The 18,724-nt window shown below is 38.0% G+C and overlaps 1 pseudogene across 1 annotated transcript; it reads left to right on the forward strand.

The window, feature by feature from the left end:
* The first annotated feature begins 432 nt into the window (after positions 1-432).
* LOC308416142 (small ribosomal subunit protein eS24-like) lies at positions 433-808 on the forward strand (annotated as a pseudogene). Its single transcript has one exon. The product of its transcript is annotated as a small ribosomal subunit protein eS24-like (transcript).
* The last annotated feature ends 17,916 nt before the right edge of the window (positions 809-18,724 follow it).

The raw sequence follows: 18,724 nt of genomic DNA on the forward strand, positions 1-18,724 counted from the left end.
AGATCTCATTGCAGATGGTTGTGAGCCACCATGGGTTGCTGGGAATTGAACTCAGGAGCTCTGGAAGAGCAGTCAGTGCTCTTAACCAGTGAGCCATCTCTCCAGCCCAATGCTTTCATACTCTTAAATCAAACAACCCATAGATTGGGAGACATTGCTCACAGGTTAAGAGAACATACTACTTTTGCAGAGCACCAAAGTTTGATTTCAGAGCCACAGGCCTTTTTTTTTTTTTTTTTTTTTTTTTTTTGGACTGCATGTATCCTGGCTTACACATGAACAAATCCACACAACACACATGAAGATATCCAGCTAGCTGAAGAAAATTTTAAATAAAACTGACTCAATTTCACAAAGGAATAAAATATGACCCAATTAATTAAAATGGGGATGTTGCTTTTTATCCTCTACAACTCCTGCACCATAGCCATTATGAATAACATGGTAACCATCCGGACCAGAAAGTTCATGACGAACCATCTGCTTCAGAGGAAACAGATGGTCATTGATGTCCTTCATTCTGAAAAGGCAACAATACGGAAGACAGAAATTCAGGAAAAGCTGGCTAAAATGTACAAAACCACACCACTTCAGTGGTGGCAAGACTTTGGCATGATCTATAATTCTTTAGATCATGCAAAGAAGAATGAGCATAAACACAGACTTGCAAGACATGGGAAAAATAGGCTTCCTATAAACAGGGAAAAGAATGCAAGAACAGAATGAAGAAGGTCAGGGGGACCTTTGCAAAGGCCAATGTTAATGCTGGAAAAAAAAAACCCAAAGGATTAGAGCTGCGGTGACTTGATGTTTTGGTGTGATATGCAGGATTCTGAGAGGACAAATCATCTAAAAAGATTCTTAAAAATAAATTAATAAAATGGGGATATTGATCAGCAGCACTTTGTGTGGCTCTGTGAAGAAAGCATGTGGAATTTCAGATGTATCTATTGAGCTCAGTTGGTGAGCAGTAGCCTAGTTTGCTCTGAGTTGCAGAGTTCGAGCTCCTGCACCATGGGCAAGTGAGAGAAAATTAGGAGTTTGTCAATGTACAACATTTATTTCTGTATGCATTTAATGTATATTTCTGTTAAATTTTCATGTATGCTTGCATGAGTGAATAAAAATGTCAGAACCCTGTATAGATAGATGGCTGTGAGCTGCCAGGTGCTTGCTTAAAACTGAACTCAGGTTGTCTAAGAGAGCAGCCAGGACTCTTGATCACCAAGCCATCATCCCTCCAGGTTCATATTTGACAATGCAATAAGCACTTGTGGATACAGAATCACAAGGAATTGGATGTCTTTTTTGCATAAAAACTTACCAGTGTGGCATGACTTTAATTCATTACATTTCAAATGTTTTGTGTATATGTATGTGTTGTTGGTTTGCTTGCTTCTTTCTTTCTTTCTTTCTTTCTTTCTTTCTTCCTTTCTTTCTTTCTTTTAGATAGTCACTATCTAGATCTACCAAAGCAATTCAAATATCCTGACATTCCAAGTAAGGCCTGAATATACTTCATAAAGTGCTTACCTATCTGTGAACACCATTAAACAGGATATGATAATATGCAACAGTTATTTCAGCACACTACAGTTGAGACTTAAGAGCAGAAATTTAATATCATTCTATTTACTTGGGATATTGAATATGAATATTTAAGAAACTTCCTCTCGACATGAACCTAAAATCCTTCTGTACTTTCCTTCTGTTCTCTCTGGACTTCATCTAATCCCTGCTCAGGAATGGAATAAAAGCTGTGAAAAATAAGTAAAAATATTAAAATAATAAAAACCTGAATGGATTTATAATATAAAATTTTGGTGTATATTAATATGTGAGGAGTAGGAGAAAATGAGCAGAGAAAGGGAGATAAAAAACTAAAATAAATATACCTTTACCTATTTATGTCTGTAGGAAAATATCTGATGAAAACTACATTGGATGTATAATTTACACATGCTAATTATGTTATAAGTACATACTAACTGTAGCCACCAAGCTTCGCAACAATCCTCACATCTTTGTCTTACAGAAAAATATTATATCTAATGATTTTTTTATAATTATAATTGGTCCATGAAAAGAAATGTTGCTAACATGTTTCAAAAAGCACTTGTTTCTATTCAGTGTGCAGTGGACAAAGTTTAGATGTTAAACATATCTGTCTCCCTATCTATCATTTCTTTTTATTTTCATTAATTCATTTATTTATTCACTTTACCACCTGATCACATTCTGCCTTTCCTTTCCTTGCAGTCCTCCCCTTAGATACTTCTCCCTCATTTTCTGCTCCCATTCTCCCCAGAGAAGGAGAAGCATCCATTTCCCCACTGCCACGAGTTACCAAACCACCCTGTCACACCACGTTGCATCAGGACTAAATGGGATCTTCTTCCACTGAAGCCAGACAAGACAGCCCAGATAGGGCAAAAGAGTCCAAAGGAATAAAATAAAGTTAATAAGAGACAACTTATTTTTAGAAGACCCACAGTAAGACCAAGTTTCACTTCTGCTGCATATATATAGGAGGCCTACCTAGGTCTAGACCATGCACGTTCTGTGGTTGGTGGTTCAGTCTTTGTGAACTCCAAGGGTTCCAGGTGACTTGGTTCTGTAGGTCTCCTCCTGGTATACTTGATTCCATCTGGCTCCTTCTATTCTTTCTCTGACTATTCCACAACACTTCCTGAACTCTGCCTAGTGTTTTGGTATGGGTATCCATCTGTTGCCATCATGTGTTGGATGAGGTCTCTCACATAACAGTTATGCTAGGTTCGTGTCCTTAAGCATAACTCAGTATCATCAACAGTGTCAGAGTTTGTTGCTTCTCTTCTATGGGGTAGGTCTTAAGTCTTTCAGTCACTGGTTGGCTATTCCTCCGATCTCTGCTCCATCTTTATCCCAGCATATCTTGTAGACAGGGAACATTTTGGATGGAAGTCTGAATGGTTGGGCTGGCATGGCCTTTCCTCCACTGCAGATCCTGCCTGGGTACAAGATGTGGCCACTTCAGTCTTTTTATCCCCATCTTCTTGGGTCTCAGCCAAGGACACTCTATGTTATCCCAGGAGCCAGTGCCATCCCAGGTCTCTGGACTGTCCCTGAGATGCCCCACATGGATTATTCTTTCCTCTCCCAGGCCTCTCACCTTTCCAACACTCCCACCATACCTGATCCCCAAAACTGTTCCTGTCCCCATACCCTCTTTCATACAGTTCCCTAAAATGATGTACATTTTATTTTCCCCTCGTGGTCAGATTCAAACATATTACTTCTGGCCCTATTGTTACTTAGCTTCTTTGTATATTTGGATTGTAGAATGAATATCCTGTACTCTATGAGTAATAACCACTTATAAGTATGTACATACCATATTTTCTAGTTCCACCCATTTGCCAGAAAATTATACAATATTTTTTATTTTTAATAGATGCTTAGTATTTCATGGCATAAATGTACAAGATTTTCCTTGTCCATTCTAAAGTAGTGGAACAGTTTCTGGTTTATGAATAAAGGTGCTATGAATGTAGTTGAGCATGTGTCCTTGTGCTATGGGAGAGCATCTTTTGAGTGTATACCCATTAGTAGTATAATTGTATCTTGATGTAGAAATTTTGTGAGAAACACCCAGATAGATTTCCAATTTTGTTTGAAAAGTTTGCACACTCACCAGAAATGCAGGATGCTCTCCGTTGCTCCTTATCCTCACTAGCATATGCTGTTACTTAAGATTTTGATCTTAGCCATAAGTATAGGAGGTAATATTAGTGTCTTTTCAATTTGCATATGAGTAGGAATTTTGAATATTTTTATGTGTTTCTTGGACATTAGAGTTTTCTCTTTTGAAAATTCTCTTTGTCCTCTGCACACAGTGTTTAAGTGGAGTATTTGGTTGGTTGGTGTCTAGTTTCTTGAGGTATTTATGTTGTTTGGATATCAGCTCTTTGTTGAATGTACAGTTGGTGAAGATAGTTTTCTATTCTTTAAGATGCTGCTTTTACCTACTGGTGCTGTTTTTAGCCTTACTGAAGATTTTCAGTTTCTTGAGGTCCCATTTATTAATTGTTAATCTTAGCACCAGAGCTATAGATGTTCTGTTCAGGAAGTACTTACTTTTACAATGAGTTCAAGATCCCTAAACCATTAATAATATTCTATAAGCAGGAGCTTAGCTTAAGCTGTTTTGAGAGCTTTTACACAGCTGGAAACAGATGTGGAGACTCACAGCTAAATATTAGACAGAGTTCAGGAAATCTTGTGGAAGATGGGAGGAAGGATTGAAGGAGCCAAAGAAGTCAAGCACACCACAAGAAAACCCACAGAATCAACCTAGCCACACAAGGACTCACTGAGATTGAACCACCAACCAGAGAGTATGCATAAGAAGTGACCCATGTCCCTTACATATATTGAACTATTTACACTATTGCAGTTTTGTTCTGTTCTAAACTTATAATGACCGTGTCTCGGTTCTTTCTTCTTGAAGTAAGAACATACTTTATTTAATTTTGATTTTTACAGGAGTCCACATTTGAGAGACTGTCCCGCGCAACCGTCTCACCTGCAAGAACGACGCGACACACGAAATAGAATCCTTCTGCGGTAAACTTTAATATCCTCGAGAACCAGCACTTGTTACACGTGATGAAGAAGACGAAGAAGACCAAGAAGACCAAGAAGACGAACAGGACGAACAAGACGAATGAGATCCACGAGACGAACGAGACCAACGAGAGGGAGAAACTGTCTAGCCCGTCCCCTTATAAAGGGATCAGTCCTTGCCTTGGACGCGGAGCCCCCTGATTGGTTGAAACTCATCAGGCCCTATGACGCCACGGGAGAGGCAGAGCTCAAGGAGTGGAAAGTTACCCAGCACGTGCGCACATGGCTTGTTTACTGCTAACTCCAGCCGGATGTCGGCGCCATCTTGTAATGGAGAATGTGCAGGCGGCGCCCCACAAGAGACTGTGTAAAAAGCTTTCTCTAAGCACCCTTATTTCAGATTATAAGTAAAGGAGTACCATACATAGCCTTTTTATCTCATGACCCTAAGAATTAGGTAGCTTGTGTTACCTCTTCATCCTATACTCAAGAGTCACCATAAGCTTCACCCTAAAAAAGAAGTTCCTGTTTCTGTGAACTTGGTCCCAAGACCATTGAGCAAGTGTGAGGAAGAGAGCCTGGCATTTCTCATCAATGGTTTCCTTACTGACCAAGCTATGCTGCTAGAAAAGGCAGAAAACAAAAGGACAAAAGCAAGTGGAATAAAATCACTCTGAGGCCCTGGTGAGCAGAACAACACTGAAGACACATGAGGACATTGTAGCAATTTCCTATTGCCAGAAAGATTAGTACAAGTCCAGCTTTGTTAGCTTCATTTCTAATAAATTTACATCTAGTTATATTTTAAAATACAAACTAATCATGCTTGCAAGACATGGGGGGATGTCATGGAGAGAACCCAAGCATCACAAGCACCATTTTTTTTTTCTGTGTGTCAGTTCTGCCCTCTACTGGCCAAGAGGTTGATCGCAGTCACAGGATTGCTTCAGAACCACTGGCCTTAAGGATCTTAAGACCTATACTCCCAACCAATAAAGATCATTCTTCAAAATAGCATTTATTTTCTGAGACAAAAAGATCACAATCCATTAACTGCTATGTTCTATGGACTTGAGAAGATATTATGGACCAACTTAATTATCTTTTTTATTGCTGCAATGGAAACTCATGGCCAAAGCAAATATTTTGCTTCCCCTTAGAGAAAGGGTCACCTCAATGGCTCTGCTGACACTTCACTTGCTTCATCCTCAGCAGGGGAAAACTTCAGGTGCTGGACCTGAGGAATGTGTACCATGCCTTCTGGAGCATATGAGCTGGTGGAGAGGACATAAGCTGTCCTTCAGAGATCTTGGATGAGAAGCAAGTGGTGAAGGTCCGTTCCGGATACACGCTTAGAAGGCAGCCAAAGGTGGTAGCTGAGCTCTGCCTTGGACACTGCCTTGATAAAGCACAAGCATGCTTCTTGATGTGGGCTCAGGAGAGAAAGGGCTCATTACATTTTTGGTGTGTGAAGATGAAGATCTGAGCTATGCCCCTGGACATTTTCAGAGAGTTCTTGGATATCTTTCATCTAGAGAACATCGAGGAATTGGAACTGAACTCTGAGTGAAATGTCTTTAAGCTGGCCTATTTTTCTCCCTGTGAGATGAGAAATCTTCGCAAACTCCTTCTGGTACTCCTCTACAAGAAAGTCTTCAAGATTGACAAAAGGACAGGAGACAGAGAAGACAAGTGTGTCAAGAGTAGCAGCCAGTTTCTTGCTGACCACATGAATTGGGTTTTCAGGTAGTCAAGAATGGAGGGATTGGGACACCTAGCAGAGCAAGTGTTTCTTTTCTGTTTTAAGGTTTAGTGGTTCAGAATGTGTTCCATTCAGTCAATGGGACTTGTTAGAATATAGAAGTTGTAAGTAGTGATTCAAAGTCTCAGATTTACTCTCTTGAAGAAGAGGACTGAAGGAACATGAGGAATAGGTCAGATCTGGTTAGGAAGGGTTGTAATACTTCTTAGCATCATGGCCAAGAGTGGATTTGAAAGGGAACAGGAACATCAACATGTAGTTAGTAGTAGTGGGACTCACCAGCAAAGTGAGAACCTGAGCTCTGTGCTGAACTCTTTGAGATTAGCTTTCTATCCCCAACTACTGTACCATAAGTGAAGAGTTTTGAGCACAGTAGGGCTGAGTGCTTGGGACATGAGAAGAGTGTGGTCCCGTAAAGAACAGCAAGTGTGAGTGTGCAAAGACTAGGATGGAATGCATCTTTAAGTGAGCCAACAAATTGTGTCAGGATTCTCTTAGCATGGAATTTCTTCCATGTGTTTCCTGGTCTTATGGTCTAAACTGGTTTTCTGCTTGAGACTAAGGCCAGCAGATCAACTTGGGTTCAAATTGTGTAATCTGATTCCAAGAGGGAGCATTTTTAATTAATATCTTTGCTCATTTAGTTGCCTTGTCCCTTCTAGGACTGTGTAAACTCCACCCTATGATCCTCATCACCATTTTCCAGAACTAACCTCTTGTCTCCTCTATCTCTAGGTGCCTGATGAAGACTCTCTCCATCACTCACTACTAAATTTAACAGGCAGAATTGGATTTGTTCTCCTATTCTCAGAGCCTGTTTCAGCTAAAACATCTGGAGATGAAAGGTGTGGTCTTTGTGGCTTTGTATATTATGCCTCTGAGAGGTCTCCTAGAGAAAGTGGCAGATACCTTTGAGACTCTGGATTTTCAGGGATTTAGGATGAAAGACTCCCAGATCAATGCCCTCCTACCTGCCCTCAAAAAAATGCTCTCAGCTTAACAAGGTCAACTTCTACAACAAAGACTTCTCCATTCCCATCTTGAAGAACCTTTTCTAGCACACAATCAACTCGAGCAAGATTGATGTGGAACAATACCCTGCCACTCTGGAGTGCTATGATGAAGTGGCTCATGTATCTAGAGAAAGATTTTCCCAACTTTGCCTGTAGTTTATGGATGCCCTCAGGGCAAAAGGTAACCCAAGAGCATCTCTTTCACTACAGATATGAGCACTGTCTTTTTGGCCAGGGGGCAAGACTTTGTCGTTGCTGGCAGTAAGCATGGATACAAGAAGTGTTGATGTGAATAAATGACAGACTTGTGATATATCTCTTATCCAGAGTGCTCAGAGACTTCAGACACAGCTCAGATGGTTGGAAACAAAGGAATGTACATTTACTGGGATCTTAGAGGCTGAGCTTGACATGGGAAACATTCAGATTGACTGTGGAAACAGAGATTTAGTGGAGCCAGAAAGACAACTTTGCAGTTTTAAGTGAGTTCTGCCAGGACAGTTTAACTAGATGTTTTCTCATGAACTTGTACATTTTTTGTTCTTCCCTAAGAGATTTAATGAATGAATACAACATGGGTTGTTTGTTTAGATATAATTACTGTTGTCTCACTGGAAAACAAAGTATCTAAATTAAAGGATTTTGCTATAAATGCCCTCTGCAGAGAATCAAGTAGTAGACATTGATGCCAGGCATGCCAGGATACAAAATCTAGGCTAGGTGAATAAAGTTATCATCTAAGGTAGTATAAATATGGACATCTTGTTGGCGCGTGGTACAGAATAAGTAATAAAAACAACTTCTATGTCTCTCATATTTTTTTTTTCTTTCTCCTAATCACAGAGTGTCTCCCTGTTGACCTGTCAACTTTGCAGTGCTTGTTGCTTGGACCTGTGAACCTGCTGGAGGTTTGCTTACACTAAACTCATTTCATGATCTTCAGACCAACAAAACCTTAAGAACCCATAGATAAAGGTAGATGACTCATGTTTTAAAAGCATAAGTTGCTTTAAAAAGAGGACCTAAGTTTGGTTTCAGAACTATGATCATCAGGCGACTCTCATCTGTAAATTATGCTTCAGATGGTAGGCCCACTATTTTTTAAGGCCTCTGTGGATCTGAGGTTTTACATAAAAAATATGCACAATACCTATCTGTATACATCTAATTGAGAAAGTCTTGAAAAAAAATTCTTCATTTCACAAAGTATTCCACAAATGAACTAAGTAATTAAAATGGAGATGTTTAGTAGTTGTGTACTTTACTGAGTTTTGTGTGGCTCCAATATTATTCTCCTACACAACACAATATAGAGAATAGGTGGAGTTTCTTGGGTAATCTGAGCTTTTGAGCTAATATCCACTTATCAATGAGTGTGTACCATGGTTGAACTTTTGTGATTGGGTTACCTCACTCAGGATGATAGTTCCAACCATTTGCCCAAGAATTTCATGAAGTCATTGTTTTTAATAGCTGTGTAAATGTATTACTCCATTGTGTAAATGTACCACATTTTCTGTATCCATTCATCTGTTGAAGAACATCTGGGTTCTTTTCAGCTCCTGGCTATTATAAATAAGTCTGCTTTGAATATAATGAAGTTTGTGTTCTTGTTATATGTTGGGGCTTCTTTTGGGTATATGCCCAGGAGTGGTATAGCTGGATCCTCAGGTAGTACTATGTCCACCTTTCTCAGGAACCACCAGGCTGATTTCCAGAGTGCTTGGAGGAGTGTTCCTTTTTCTTCTCATTGTAGCCAGCATCTGCTGTCACCCGAGTTTTGATCTTAGCTATTCAGACTAGTGTGAGATCTTAGAGCAGAAACCATTTGTATACTGTTCAGGAAACTTTCCCCAGTGTCCACCTATTCAAGTCTCATTCCCATGTTCTTTTCTGTTAGTTTAAGAGTATCTGTTTTTATGTGGAGGTCCTTGATCTATATGAAACTTGAGCTTAGTACAGGGCAATAAGAAAGGATCAGTTTGCATTCTTCTTCATGTTGACCACAAGTTGGACCAGCACCATTTTTTAAAAATGCTATATTTTTCCCACTTGGTGGTTTTAGATCCTTTGTCAAAGATCAAGTGATCAGAGGTATGTGGGTTCATTTCTGGGTCTTTGCTTCTATTCTATTGTTCTACCTGCCTGTCTCTGTACCAATACCAGGCAGTTTTTAATCACAATTAATCTGTAATACAGCTTGAGGTCAAGGATGGTGATTCCCCAGAAGTTTTTATATTGTTGAGAATCATTTTTGCTATCCTGGATTTTTTTTATTCCAAATAAATTTGCAGGTACACTTAACCTAATAGAAGAGAAACTGGGGAAGAGTTTATAACACATAAACACAGGGAAAATTTCTTGTACAGAACACCAATGGCTTATGCTCTAAGATCAAGAATCAACAATTGGGATCTCATAAAATTGCAAAGCTTCTGTAAAGCAAAGAACACTGTCAAAAGTACAAAACAGTAACCAACTGATTGGAAAAAGATCTTTATCAATCCTACATCTGATAGAGGGCTAGTATCCAATATATACAAAGAACTCAAGAAGTTAGACTCTAGAGAATCAAATAATTCTATTAATAATGGGGTACAGAGCTAAACAAAGAATTATCAACTGAGGAATATCAAATGTCTGAGAAGCATCTAAAAAATGTTCAACATCCTAAGTCATCAGGGAAATATAAATCAAAAAAAAAATGAGATTCCACTTCATACCAGTCAGAATAGCTAAGGTCAAAAACTTGGGTGACAGCAGATGCTGGTTAGGATGTGGAAAAAGAGAAACATTCCTCCATTGTTGATGGGATTACAAACTGATGCAACCACCCTGGAAACCAGTCTGGTGGTTCGTCGGAAAATTGGGCACATTACTACCTGAGGACCAAGCTATACCACATCTGGGCATACCAAAAAGAATCCCCAACATATAACAAGGACACAAGCTCCACCAAATTTATAGTAGCCTTATTTATAATAGCCAAAAGCTGGAAAGAACCCAGATGTCCTTCAACAGAGGAATAGATACAGAAAGTTTGGTACATTTACACAATAGAGTCTTACCCAGCTATTAGAAACAATGACTTTATGAAATTCCTAGGCAAAGGAATGGAACTAGAGACTATCATCCTGAGTGAAGTAACCCAGTCACAAAAGAACAGACATAATATGCAGTCACTGGGGTATATGCCCAGAAGTGGAATAACTGGGTCTTCGGGTAGTATTATGTCCAATTTTCTAAGGATCGCCAGACTGATTTCCAGAGTGATTGTAACAGTTTACAGCCCCACCAGCAGTGGAGAAGTGTTGTTCTTTCTCCACATTCTTGCCAGCATCTGCTGTCATCTGAATTTTTGATCTTAGCCATTCTGGTTGGTGTGAGGTGGAATCTCAGGGTTGTTTTGGTTTGCATTTTCCTGATGGCTAATGATGTCAAGCACTTCCTTAGATGCTTCTCAGCCATTCAATATTCCTCAATTGAGAACTTTTTGTTTAGTTCTGTACATCATTTTAATAGGGCTGTTTGATTCTCTGGTATCTAACTTCTTGAGTTCTTTGTATACCTTGGATATTAGGCCTCTATCTGATGTGGGGTTGGTAAAGATTTTTTTCCAATCTGTTGACTGCTGTTTTGTTTTCTTGACAGTGTCCGTAGCCTTACAGAAACTTTGCAATCTCATTAAGTCCCATTTGTTGATATTTGACTTTAGAGCGTGAGCCATTGGTGTTCTGTTCAAGAAGTTTTCTCCTGTGCCTATGTGTTCTGAGGTTTTCCCTACTTTCTCTTCTAACAATTTCAGTGTACCTGGTTTAATGTGTAGATCTTTGATCCACTTGCACTTGAGCTTTGTACAAGAGGATAAGAAAGGGTCTATTTTCATTCTTCTGCATGCTGAGTGCCAGTTGGACCAACACCATTTATTGAAGAGGCTGTCCTTTTTCCATTGAATGTTTACAGCTTCTTTCTCAAAAATCAAGTGACTATATATGTGAGGGCTTATTTCTGGATCTTCTATTCTATTCCATAGATCCACATGTCTATCTCTGTACCAGTACCATGCAGTTTTTAGCACAGCTGCCTTGTAATATAGCTTGACATCAGGGATAATAATTCCCGCAGATGTTTTCTTGTTGTTGAGGATGGATTTCACTATTCTAGGTCTTTTATTATTTCAGATGAAATTGCACATTGTTTTTTTCCAAATCTTTGAAGAATTGGGCTGGAATTTTGTTGGGGATTGAATTGAATCTGTAGATTGTTTTTGGTAAGATGCTCATTTTTACAGTGTTGATCCTTCTAATCCACAAGCATGGGAGATCTTTCCATTTTCTGAGATCTTCCTCGATTTCCTTCTTTAGAGATTTGAAGTTCTTGTCATACAGGTTCTTCACTTGCTTAGTTAGAGTCACACCAAGGTATTTCATATTGTTTGTGACTATTGTGAAGGTTATCTTTTCCTTAATTTCTTTCTCCACATGTTTGTCTGTTGAGTAGAGGAAGGCTACTGATTTGTTTGAGTTAATTTTATATCCAGCCACTTTGCTGAACTTGTTTTTCAGCTGTAGAAGTTCTCTGGTGGAATATTTGGGGTCATTACATATACTATCATGTCATCTGCAAACAGTGATGTTTTTACTTCTTCCTTTCCAAAATGTATCCCTTTGATTTCCTTTTGCTGTCTAATTGCTCTGGCCAGGACTTCCGGTACTATGTTGAATAGGTAGGGGGAGAGTGGGCAGCCTTGTCTAGTCCCTGATTTTAGTGGGATTGCTTCAAGTTTCTCACCGTTAAGTTTGATGTTGGCTATTGGTTTGCTGTATGTTGCTTTTATTATGTTTAGGTATTGGCCGTGGATTCCTATTCTTTCTAAGACTTTTAACATGAAGGGATGTTGAATTTTGTCAAATGGTTTCTCAGCATCTAGTGATATGACATGTGGTTTTTTTCTTTGAGTTTGTTTATATGGTGGATTACGTTGATGGATTTCCATATATTAAACCATCCCTGCATCCCAGGGATGAAGCCTACTTGATCATGGTGAATGATAGTTTTGCTGTGTTCTTGGATTCGGTTTGCAAGGATTTTGTTGAGTATTTTTGCATCAATGTTCATAAGTGAGATTGGTCTGAAGTTCTCTTTCCTTTTAGAATCTTTGGTTTAGGAATGAGGGTTATTGTGGCCTCAAAAAATGAGTTAGGTAGTGTACCATCTGTTTTGTGGAATAGTTTGGAGAGTATTGGTATTAGGTCATCAATAAATGTCTGATAGAATTTTGTACTGAACCCATCTGGACCTGGGGTTTTTTTGGTTGGAAGGCCTTTGATGACTTCTTCTATTTCTTTAGGTGTTATGGGATTATTTAGATGGTTTACCTGGTCCTGGTTAACTTTAGTATCTGGTATCTGTCTAGGAATTTATCCATTTCCTCCAGATTTTCCAGCTTTATTGAGTATAGGTTTTTGTAGTAGGATCTGATGATTTCTTGAATTTTCTCAATTTCAGTTATTTCTCCACTTTCCTTTCTGATTTTGTTAATTTGGATACTCTCTCTTTGCCCTCTAGTTAGTCTGGCTAAGGGTTTATGAATCTTGTTAATTTTCTCAAAGAACCAGCTCTTGGTTTTGTTGATTCTTTCAATGGTTCTTTTTGTTTCTATTTGGTCAATTTCTGCTCTGAGTTTGATTATTTCTTGCAGTCTACTCCTTTTGGGTATATCTGCTTTCTTTTGTTCTAGAGCTTTTAACTGTGCTGTCAAGTTGCTAGTGTATGCTATCTCCAGTTTCTTTTTGAAAGCACTCAGAGCTATGAGTTTTCCTTTCAGTACTGCTTTAATTGCATCTCATAGGTTTTGGTATGTTGTGTTTTCGTTTTCATTGAATTCTAGAAAATCCTTAATTTCTTTTTTATTTCTTCTTTGACCACGCTATCATTTAATAGAGCATTGTTTAGTTTCCATGTGTATATGGGCTTCTGTTGTCTTTGTTGTTATTAAAGACCAGCCTTAGAACATGGTGATCTGAAAGGATGCATGCGAGTATTTTAATCTTCTTATATCTATTGAGGCTTGTTTTGTGACTAATTATATGGTTAATTTTGGAGAAGGTGCCGTGAGGTGCTGAGAAGAAGGTGAATTCTTTTGTTTTAGGATGATATGTTCTGTAGATGTCTATTAATTCTAATTATTTCATAACCTCTGCTAGTTTCACTGTGTCCTTGTTCAGTTTCTATTTCCATGATCTGTCCATTGTTGAGAGTGGGCTGTTGAGGTCTCCCACTATTATTGTGTGGGGTGCAATGTATTTTTTGAGCTTTAGTAGGGTTTCTTATATGAATAAGGGTGCATTGTATTTGGAGCATATGTGTTAAGGATTGAGAGTTCTTCCTGACAAATTTTTCCTGTAATGAGTAAAAAGTGTCCTTCCTTATCTTTTTTGATAACTTTTGGTTGAAAATCTACTTTATTCGATATTAGAATGGCCACTCCAGCTTGCTTCTTGGGGCCAATTGCTTGGAATATTTTTTTCCCAACCTTTTACTCTGAGATAGTGTCTGTCTTTGCCTCTGAGATGCATTTCCTGTATGCAGCAAAATGCTGGATTCTGTTTATGTATCCAGTCTGATAGCCTATATCTTTCTATTGGGGAATTGAGTCCATTTATGTTAACAGATATTAAGGAATAGTGGTTGTTCTTTCCTGCTATTTTTTCTTTTAGAGGTAGAATTGTGCCTGTGTGTCCTTCTTCTTTTTGTTTTCTTGCTTAGGTATTTTCTTGTTTTTATTAGGATGTAGTTTTCCTCCTTGTATTGGGTTTTCCACCTATAATTCCTTGTAGTGCTGGGTTTGTGGTCATATATTGTGTAAATTTAGTTTTGTCTTGGAATATCTTAGTCTCTCCATCTATGGTGATTGAGAATTTTGCTGGGTATAGCAGCTTGGGCTGACACTTGTGTTCTCTTAGGGTCTGCATGATATCTGTCCAGGATTTTCTAGCTTTCATAGTCCCTGTTGAGAAGTAGAGTGTGATTCTGATTGGTCTGCCTTTATATGTTACATGACTTTTTTTCATTACTGCTTTTAGTATTCTTTCTTTTCTTTGCGCACTTGGCATTTTGGCTCTTATGTGTTGGGAGTAATTTCTTTTCTGGTCCACTCTATTTGGAGTTCTGTAGGTTTTTTTTATGCTCATGGTCATCTCATTCTTAAGGGTAGGGAAGTTTTCTTCTATGATTTTGTTGAAGATATTTACTGTGCCTCTTAGTTGATATTCTTTGCCCTCTTCTATTCCTATTATCCTTAGGTTTGGTCTTTTCATTGTGTCCTGGATCTCCTGGACATTTTGGGTTAGGAGCTTTTTGGCTTTTCCATCTTTTCTGACTGTTTTGTCTATGTTTTCAGTGTTGTCTTTGGCCTCCGAGATTCTCTCTTCCATCTCTTACAGTCTGTTGGAGATGCTTGCATCTGTGACTCCTGATATCTTTTTTAGGTTTTCTACCTGCAGGGTTGTCTCTTTTAGTGTTTTCTTTATTGTTTCCATTTTAAATTCCTTCTTTAATTCCTTTTTCTCTCTGGTTCTGTTTTCCTTTAGTTCTTTGATTTCTTTGAGTGTTTTTCTTGTTTCCTCTTTAAAAGGTTCTATTTCTTTATGCTTTTCCTCCCGTTCTTGTTTAAGGATTTCTATCATCATCTTGAGGTATGATTTCAGGTCTGCGTCTTCTTTTTCTGGAGTGTTTGGCATTCTGCTGTTTGCTGTGATGGGAGAGCTGGGTTCTGGTGTTGCCAGGTTGTCTTGGTTTCTCTTGGGTAAGGTCTTTCGTTTTCCTCTTGCCATCTTGTTGTCTGTGATTATACATGGTCTGGTTGTCAGTGATTGGTTCCTGTCTCTTCCGTGTACCTGGCCTGTGTCCCTGGATCTCTGCTGTTTTGGTGGCAAATGGCCTGAGCATTTGTTCTGCACATATGGGCCCTCTAGATGCAAACCAAGTCACTACCGCAGAGTTCCTGTTCCCCTGAACTAATGGTGGGGGGGGGGACTTTCCAGGTGCTTGGCCCAGACCTCTCTGCACCCTGGCTATTCGCAGAGCAGTCTCACCAGGCCTGTGTCCCTGGATCTCAGCTGTTCCTGGTCTTTGCTTTTGTTTTCAAGACAGGGTTTTCTGAAATCCTTTATGTAGACCAGGCTGGTCAGGAATTCGCAGAAATTCACCCTGCTGGTATTAAAAGCATGCTGCCACCAAGCATGGCTCCAGTAACATTTCTGATAAGCTGTCTCAATCTAAAAGCAGCAGAGTCAGTTTTCTGTGGCTTTTGATTGCTCACAGTGAAAAACAGGTAACTCAGACACCAGGTTAAGATTGTAGGAGTTAAACAATGAAGCAAAAACTATAAACAAACTTTTAGAATTCTGGAATAAATAGGTTTGTTTACGTTCCCTTTTTTAAATTTATAAGCAATAGAAATAAATTTGAGATTCATGTATAGCAATGAAAATCTGATTTTTAACATATAACCAAATGTGAACTTCAGACTCTCAGATTTTGCTTTGGTTAATAACATTACTTTTATGTATCATTTCCTTTTATGTATTAATTTACAGGACAACTATAATGTTGTAAAATTGATTTGCAAGTGAAACTACACAGGCTTAGAGGGCAGGAGGATCAGACCAAAAAAACATATAGTACACAAAATTTTCCTGTTAAATAAAAGAACAATAGACTAGAGGGTAAGTTGTCCCCAGGCTAAAACCAATTCCTTCACATTCAAAAATCTGTTTCAGAGCTAAGCCACAATTACTTTGGACAAAAATAAAGTCTTCTTGGGAATCTAGACTTTTCTAGGATTTTCACATAAGAGAAAAAAAAATTGTCTTTCAAAAGACACTGCTAATGTAGCTATTTTGTCCAGAAATAACTAAAAAATAATCTAAATAATTTCTCCTAATACTAGTAAGCAGTACAAACCTTAACCTGAAATTTAATTTAAAAAACAGACTGTCCAAATGACTACCCTTTCCAGGTTGAAAATTATGGTCTTTTTTTTTTTTTTTTTTTTGACCTTCTTTGGCAAAATCAAAAATAAATATACCCTTTTTTAAGCAAGAAAGAACATCAGATTCTTTCTCTGGAATTTCAGAAGCATGCCAACCCTAATCCTGAAAACCTACCTACATGAGATGAAAAAAATCCTGGGTTTCTGGACAGACTCCAAGATGTTGGAGGGGCTAAAGCTGTGAGACATCTCCCAGGGAGAGGTGCTTACAGGGAGTGGAACTAGCCTGTTAGAGATATAATTTTCAGGCAGAAAAGATAGATGGATGGAACCATTTTAACTCTCTGTTATCAGATACTAAGCTAGAACAATGGTTCTTAACTAATGGTTCTAATGCTGCATCCTTTTAACATAGTTCTTTGTGTTGTTGTAACCTCCAACCATAAAATTATGTTCATTACTACTTTGTAACTGTAATTTTGCTACTGTCATGAATCATAATGTAAATGTATGTTTCCAGATGGTCTTAGGCAACCCCTGTAAATGAGTCATGACCCACAGCTGGGAATTGCTGAGCTAGGGGATTTTGTGTTTACATTCTGAATTATCAGTCTTACTTGGCCCAGCATTTTCTAACTATGCTCCCATTCCTTCTTTTAGGAAAAGTAATATATGCCTGTTCCATTGTATGTTGAAATTAGTTTACTTTTAGAATTCATAGGGTTTTACTGAGACTGTGGAAGACTATGGTAAGATTAAATACACTTTGCATTATAATAATGGCCTCTGAGCCTTTGTGGCCTGGGAGTGCAATGTAATGGTTTGAATGAGAATATCTCCAGTAGGCTCAAATATCTGAACTCTGGTGGTGACTTTACAGGGTATACCTTCCTAGTGCCAGGTCTGAGGCTTGTATGTAGACTAGCCTCAATTCCAGTCCACTCTCTCTGCTTCATGTTTTCAGTTTAACATATGACATCTCAGCTCCCTCCCATGATGGTCTCATGGCAGCACAAGCCAAAATAAACTCTTCCACAAATTGCCCTTGGTCCTGGTATGTTATTACAAGTAACAGAAAAGTAAATAGTACAGACTATAAATAATTGAAGGTTAAAACAAAATTTTTTAATCTTAAATAGTTCATGATAAAATTGGGCACAAAAAGAGTAAGAAGCACTCAACATGTATAACCATTAACATAGATAGCAGTTCCACTAACTATTGCAGAGATTGTCCCATCCTTCTGCTTAACAGAGCTATTCCTCCAGCTCCTAAATCTTGGCAGCAACGTGCTCACCCCACAACCAAGGAAAGGCATGCTGATAAACAAGTTACAGCTCCCAGCCACACAATTAACTTTAAAACCTCCTGACAGATTTACAAATACAGTCTCACTTTTTAACCCTAAATAATTAGTCTTCACTGTTTAGATTATTTTGTCTTTTAAGTAAAGCTATAGGTGACAATTAGTGGTATATATTGTCCAAACTACAAATGACTTGATTTTACTAATTTCTAAATGTTATGTTTTTGCTGTGTTTTTTCAAAAATTAGACACATAAAAATGTTTTACTATTTACAGGTCATTGACTGATAACACTATATACTAGAGACTTATGTATTTTTCCTAATTTTCAGTATTACTAGCAATGCTTAAATAAGATAAAATATATTAAATTGTTCTGTACAAGAATATCTACTGACTCAGGACAAAAATTCCTGACTGTAAAATAAACTTTAAGGATTAGAGTTTATGAACAACGAAAACACAAAGAGCTGGTGTATAATGGTGTATAATAACAAGTCACATGTTTTTCCTAAAGCCATATCATAAACTAAAAGAAACAAAAATTATGTAGACATTTAAATATCTTTATTCATTAAAACACATCCATTTTCCCAGCCATTATTTTCAGCTTGCTTCCTCTAACAATACTGCCTTATTGTAGGTGCAGCTTCTGTATGGAGAGAAAAAAAAATAAATCAATTTTATACCGTAATATATGCTTCATTGTTATTTTATCAAGTAAAAGGAAATTGGAAAACTCAAATGTCCAGTTAATATTAGACAAACGCATAATGCCAAGAAAACTTTTTCAAAATGCATTATTTTCATGATGCTTTATAAGTGCAGTCTGTCCAGAGAACATCCTCCCTACAGTTTGGCCTCACATTTAAATATGTTTCAACTTTCAAGTGGAAAAAAGGGGTTGATAGAGAAAGAATCTGTGCTCTCCTAAATAACAACACTCAACATTCACATTGCATTAAACATCAGTAAATCAAACTGTCACTTACTTACTTGTTACCTCTAATTAAACATTCTACTAAAATATCCCTTTCATCATC

The sequence above is a fragment of the Micromys minutus genome, assembly GCF_963924665.1.
Source record: "Micromys minutus genome assembly, contig: SCAFFOLD_202, whole genome shotgun sequence".
Classification (NCBI taxonomy): domain Eukaryota; kingdom Metazoa; phylum Chordata; class Mammalia; order Rodentia; family Muridae; genus Micromys; species Micromys minutus.